Consider the following 6,437-nt stretch of genomic DNA (forward strand, 5'->3'; position numbering starts at 1 on the left):
TGCTGGTGGGTTGCAGGTCCGGCTACCTTGCAGGCACGGGGGAAGGGCGCACACCTATTTGTATTTAGACAGTTACGCAAAATGGAGGACGTAATGCTTGGGATGAAAGTTGGGGGGAAGGGGAAGGTAGGTGCTCTTGAAAAGAAAGAAGGAGAGGGAGATAGATAGCATAGAGGAGAATGGAAAGAGCCGTAAAACTTGGAAGGGGAGAGAGAGAGGGCAAAGGGAGAGAAAATGTTAAAATGAAATAGGAAATAAAATTAGGTCTTAGAGATCCATTTTCTTCTCTTCCCGTAGGCAAAGCTGTGCCCTCCGGGCTGAGTTTTTCCCTCAATGTGTCAACAGCAATCCCTGTAAGGCGGTTCCTGGGAGTCTCTCAATCCTGTTGGTCCAGTGCCGTTTCACTTCTACGGCCCCTCCTCCCCTTCCTCCTGCCAGCCAGCCAGGTCCTGCTCACCAGAGGCAGTTCACCAAGGATTTGGTTACACTTTCAGCCCCACCGAGTGCTCTATTTCCCTAACTACTGAGCACTCTCGCTGTCATTCATCTAAGCCCCAGTGCTGTGGAGCTGTAGTCTGGGAGTCAACTGTTTGATTTTTCCGTACCCCTTTGGTGGGCACACCTTCGGAATCTGGCAGCTAAGACCATTGGTGTCGCTGCTGGTGGTAATAGGAGTTGGGGGTCTAGGATCCCCTCTACTTCCCTCAGCCCCTACAGTCACAACCACACTGCTGGCGGTAGGAGGAGTTGGGGGTCTGGAGTGTCCTCTGTTTCCCTCCGCCCCTACCGTCACTCCCTCTCAGTTCGCGGTTGGGGGATTTGGGAGTGGGGAGTCTTCTCTGCTTCCCTCTGCCCCTACAGTCACGCCCTCGTCACTGGCAGTAGGGGGAGTTGGGGGTCGAGAGTCCTTTGGCCCTTAGGGTCACGCCCATGGAGAGATTTTGAAGTTTCCCGGTTGTTTGTATCTGATGTGGGTGGGAGTCACACACCTGCTAAAGTAGATTTCACTGGGAAGGAATCTCTTTGGCCGAACTTTGGTGACTTCCCCTCTCTGCTATGGCGGGCCCCTGGCTCCTTGCCGGAGTGTCCGAAGGGAGGGGTGGAACTGGCTTGTCTCTGGTCTGACACAATCTCTGGTTTTAGTTCCCAGTTCGCTATTTTGTAAAGGGTTGGTTAGATTCCCTTCACGCTGTCTCAGGGGGGGGAGCCATTCGCCGGGTGGGCGGGGCTATCTGCTGGGCCAGGCGAGGACACTTCTCGCTGCGCCGGGCTGCTGGTAGAGCCGAGCAGCTGCGGCCGCGTGGCTAAGATCCAGGCGGGTGGAGTGGCCGTTCGCTGAGCGAGAGCGGGGCCTCTCGGGACGGTGAGGTGGCAGGCGCCCTCTGCGGGTTCGGGCGGGCCACGCTGCTCGGGGCCTCCGGCCACTTTCTGAAGCGGCTGGTGGCTGCGGGGCTGGACCTCCGCGCCCGAGTGGCCGGCCAAGATCCACTTCTCTGGGACAAACTGACACTTCTAATAAACCTACCAATTCCCGGCAGGTCCCCTCTTCACGGAATTTTGCTAGAAGTTCCTCAGTAGGTAGACTGCCGCTGTTACAAAGGGTCTTTCTAATCCTGTTAATGTGGAGACATTGGAATCGCTGCTTCCTCGCCGGCGGCCATGTTGGATCCCCATCCACACATAAATATTTTTTACCTGGAAACTTTTTTTTACTAAATATTTTTATATTTAGAACCTTTTAATCATTTTAAATCCACTGATCCTTCTTTTAGTTTGTACCTTGAAATGACCATTATAAATTTCTGAATTGAGATAAATTAATCCATTTTAATAAGTTGAAATATTTTTGTTATTTACAGTATTTTAATTGAAATGCAGTTAACCTCTTGACTCCTTGTATGTAGAATTATACCTGTTGGGACTTTTAATTTATAGTAACCTTGTTTTTATAGTAACCTTGTTTTTATGATAACACAAAATAATTTTATTTTTTTAATTTACCAATTTATGAAAGCACCAACATTCTTTAAGTATTTTACTTTAAGGAATTTAAGGAGTTAACAGTACTTGATATTATATTTAACAGCATTTTAACTTTGTAAACCAATTAGATGTCTCTAACAAACACATCCATGATTAATTTCATATACATATAGATGTGATTTATGAATGTTTTTTTTTAAAAGGTATCAGACAAGTGCACTGAATAGTATTAGTAATCTTTTTTTCCTGTTAAATAAAAGTCCTAGAGACAATGGATGTCAGACACTTTATACATATTAACATTTTAACAGCTGTTTTAATCATTTAGAAACAAAACTTTAAAGACATTTATACTTTTATTTATTTTTCCAATTTAAATTGAATCTTTAAAATCATATTAACCAAAGGTATTTGGATCCATTTTTAAAAATTTTTAATTTATGAGCTCATATGTTTGATTGAGAGTTAACCCTTGTAAGTTGGCCTTAGAATAAAGCAGAGTGTAATCAGAAAAAAAAAAAACACATTAACCTAGGCATATTGGATCAAAATGATGAAATTAACAAATATAGAATTTTAAGTTTTTCTGATCTTTTCTACTAGGGATTGAACCCACGGCACTTAACCACTGAGCCACATCCCCAGGTCTTTTTTTTTTTTTAATTTTATTTAGAGACAGGGTCTCACTGAGTTGCTTAGGGTCTTGCTAACTTGCTGAGGCTGGCCTCCAACTTGTGATCCTCGCCATGCAGCCTCCTGAACCACAGGGATTCTAGGTGTGTGCCACTGTGCCCAGCTCCTTTAGGGTTTTTTCCCCAGGTTTTGTTAGAGTTCCAGGGATGACCTCTGTATTGAGACACTGTGCTCTTCTCAGGTGATGTGCAGGTAACTTCTCTCATTGTCAGTTGGATCCTTTACTCTGTTCTTGCCTTACTTGATGTGAGAAGCTTTTGGTTTGATGAAGTTTCACTTGCCTGTTTATGCTTCTGTCCCCAACTTTTTGTTTTGTCAATTTTTTGTTTCTTTTCAAATTAATTGATTTTTTCTTACAATTCCATAATGGTGTATGGTGTCTGCCATATTTCCTTAGGCATAGTTGCTGTCTGCCTTTTGTTGAATTGTCTTTTAATATCTTTTACTCATTTAAAAAAATAATTTTATTCAGGTGAAACTGATAAAAATAAATCACACATATTTAATGAACAGCTTTTTAGGTCTGCCACATACATACACCCACAGAACCATCACCACAATGAGGACATGAAGACTAATTCAGTCTTGAAGGTTCCTGGAGCCCCTTGATGATTCCTCTCTTTCCATCCTCTTCTGATCAGAAATGACCACGGGCTGGAGTTTATTTTCAGACTGATAAATCCATCAGAACTGTGGTGTACATGGTGGGTAACCCTGGGACAATCAGTTTGGTTTCCAGCCCTTCTTTGTTCTCCATAAAGTCAGGATTCCTCCTATAGGACCCAAGACCACTGGGACAATTAGGATCAACGTTTAGGAAGAAGCTAGAGCCACACCTGACTTGGCAGAGTAGGTTCTCAGTTCTTGGAAGCCAGTATTTCTAACAACTCTGAGTAGGTGGTCCAGAGTACAGTTGGGGTCTGCAGTGCCACAGTGCCTTCCTGTCACCAGAGTTTATACCCGCCATCATTGAGCAGAATCCCAGCATTTTCAGGTTTTGGGGGGGTTTTGTTTTTAAATAAGATTCATTTCTCCTAATAGTGTCCATTTGAAAATGGGATCTAGTGATATTTGAAATGGTGCAATGTTATTACAAACTTTCCTTGTTGCATAGCTTTGAAAAACCACCAATGGAAACCAGGTCTCCCTCAGGCAGACAGTTACTCTCCTGCCCTCCCAGGCGCTGGTCACTAACTTCTGCTCTGTGACTCTTGGGTTTCCATATTATGCATACTTTATAAGAGTGGAGTATACAATATGTGATTTAAAAAATATATCGATTTTTTTAAATACATGACAGTGGAATGCATTACAATTCTCATTACACATATACAGCACAATTTTTCACATATAGAAAAAGTATGTTGACACAAATTTGTGTCTTCATATGTGGACTTTGGATGATGATGTCCATAACATTCCACCATTCTTGCTAATCCCCTGTCTCCTCCCCTCCCTCCCCTCTGCCCTATCTAGAGTCCATCTATTCCTTCCATGCCCCCCCTCCCTACCCCACTATGAGTCAGCCTCCTTATATGAGAGAAAACATTCAGCATTTGTGGGTTTTTCTTTTTTTTTTTTTTTTTGCAATTGGCTAACTTAGCATTATTTTCTAAATACACAATGGAATTTTACTCAGCAATCTGTGATGTTTTTGTCTGATTTTTTTTTTAGCTGAATACTTTTGGGATTTATCCATATTGTTGCATGTATTATTTCTCTTTATGGCAGAGTGATATTCTATATCTATAAATTATAATATAATATATATATATATATATATATATATATATATATATATATATGCTTGCATGTTTGTGTATATGGATATATAATGTGCCTGTTTATACACACATCTCTAGCCCCACTGCATTTGTTTATCCATTTTTTTTTCTTTTTCCTGTAGTTGCTATGGATTGAACCCATGGACTGGACCATGCTAGACAATATCTATTCTTTTCTTGATGGACATTTGGGGTTATGGCACTGCCTGATTGATAGCCATGTTGCAGTCTTCTTTTTAAAATAGTATATTTTCAGACAGAATAAGGTACAATGTGGCTCTAATAGAACTTCTTTAAAAGAAGTTTTCATAAAACAAGAAGAAAGAAAATAAGATGAGACTGTAAAAGTCTGTGGATGTACCTAAAGACACTGATGCAGATATCAAGTAAAACCATACACAAGGTTATTTGTAGTCACATAGATAACTTTACCAGACAGAAAATCTGCTGCACTTGCTGAAATCATATCAGAAAGAAGTTTGTGTGAGATAGAGGGATTTGTAAGTGAGAGTGGAGGAGCTATTTTAGATGTGTCTTGTCAGCATCTGAGCTTTGTTCCTCCACTGGGCTCATAAGATGTTCAGGATCTGCGTGTCCGCCCTGAGCAGTACCAGGGGACTGAGCATGCCATAGCCGCTGGCCACCGAGTTGTGGATGCTCATGAGCATGGGATCCTTTCTCCTCATCCTGCTGATGAGCAGGGAGAGCACAGAGTCTGCACAGTACAGGGCGGTGAAGCAGCTGAGCAGCTGTAGGACACTGCAAGTGGCCCTGTGCTCAGGGGAGGTCTGGGGGGACAGCCTGGAGCCATGGAGGGACAGGCAGCGCTGTTGATGTCTGTGCAGGAGGGTTGCTATGTACTCACTGGACATGGCCATGAGGCCCACGAAGAAGATGTCTCTGAGCAATTCCAAGAGGAGGAAAACACCCCTGTACTTCGGCAGGAAGGAGCAGTGGCTGTTGACAAAGAGAAGACCTGGCTGCATGGCATTAGGGGTGGCCACCATGCAGAGCAGCTGGTCACTGGTAATGGCCATGGTGAGGACCCACAGGAACAGACATGCCCCCAGGATGGGGTTTGCAGATTTGACTTTGAAGTTGGCCAGCGAGGAGCCACTGGGGCTGATGGTGAGGACCTGGAGCACACTCAGGACACAGGTGGTGACGAGGGACAGTCCCCTCATGACCTTGTGCAGGAAGACCAGAATTTTGCATTTGACATCACCTGGAATGTCCTGCACTTCCCAGATGTCTGTGGATACCAAAAGGGCCACAGTGAGGAGTAGGACAATGTGTGTGGTGGGCCATGGGGAGGTTGATGAGCCTGGGCTTTTGGCCCCCGAGGATGGCGGCCAGGTGGAGGCAGAGCAGACAGGTGTTGGTCGAGATCCCGGCCCCACCCTGTAGGTAGAAGGCACTTCTCGTGACCCTGAGTCTGGAATCTCGGTCCATCTTCATGGGGATGTTGAAGCAAATGACGTGTTTCTGTAGAGAGAAGTGTTGACAGCAGCAGAATTTTGTCATTATGTCACATTTTACAGTCACTAGAATCATCATTTACTAAAAAACATTCTTTGGAAGTAGGATAGCCTTTTATTTCCATTATCAATTTAAATTCAAGGGATGGCATGTGGCTCGGGGGCATAAATTTTGTCCAGCCCTCAGGAAAGCTGGTCCACCCCAACCCAGACCAAGGAAAATAGTCAATTTTAAAAAAATAATTAACTAATTTTAGCTTGTGCACCACTCTTTCTTCAGATCAATGATTTTGTAGATGCTCCTCACCTCAGGGAGATGATGATGACTTCCCCTGTCTGGCGGACCTACTGCGTTTTTCTTTAGATTATAAATTCCACCACCTCCTTTTAATCCCTCACTTCCCGCTTCCTAAGATGTGATCCTGTCTTTCCTGAGAATGGCGTCTCTGAAACGATGCTGCTATGGAGACATTGCCCAGGGAAATCTGTAGTCCCCCAT

This window comes from Spermophilus citellus, assembly GCF_964194105.1.
Source record: "Spermophilus citellus genome assembly, chromosome: 14".
In the NCBI taxonomy this organism is placed as follows: domain Eukaryota; kingdom Metazoa; phylum Chordata; class Mammalia; order Rodentia; family Sciuridae; genus Spermophilus; species Spermophilus citellus.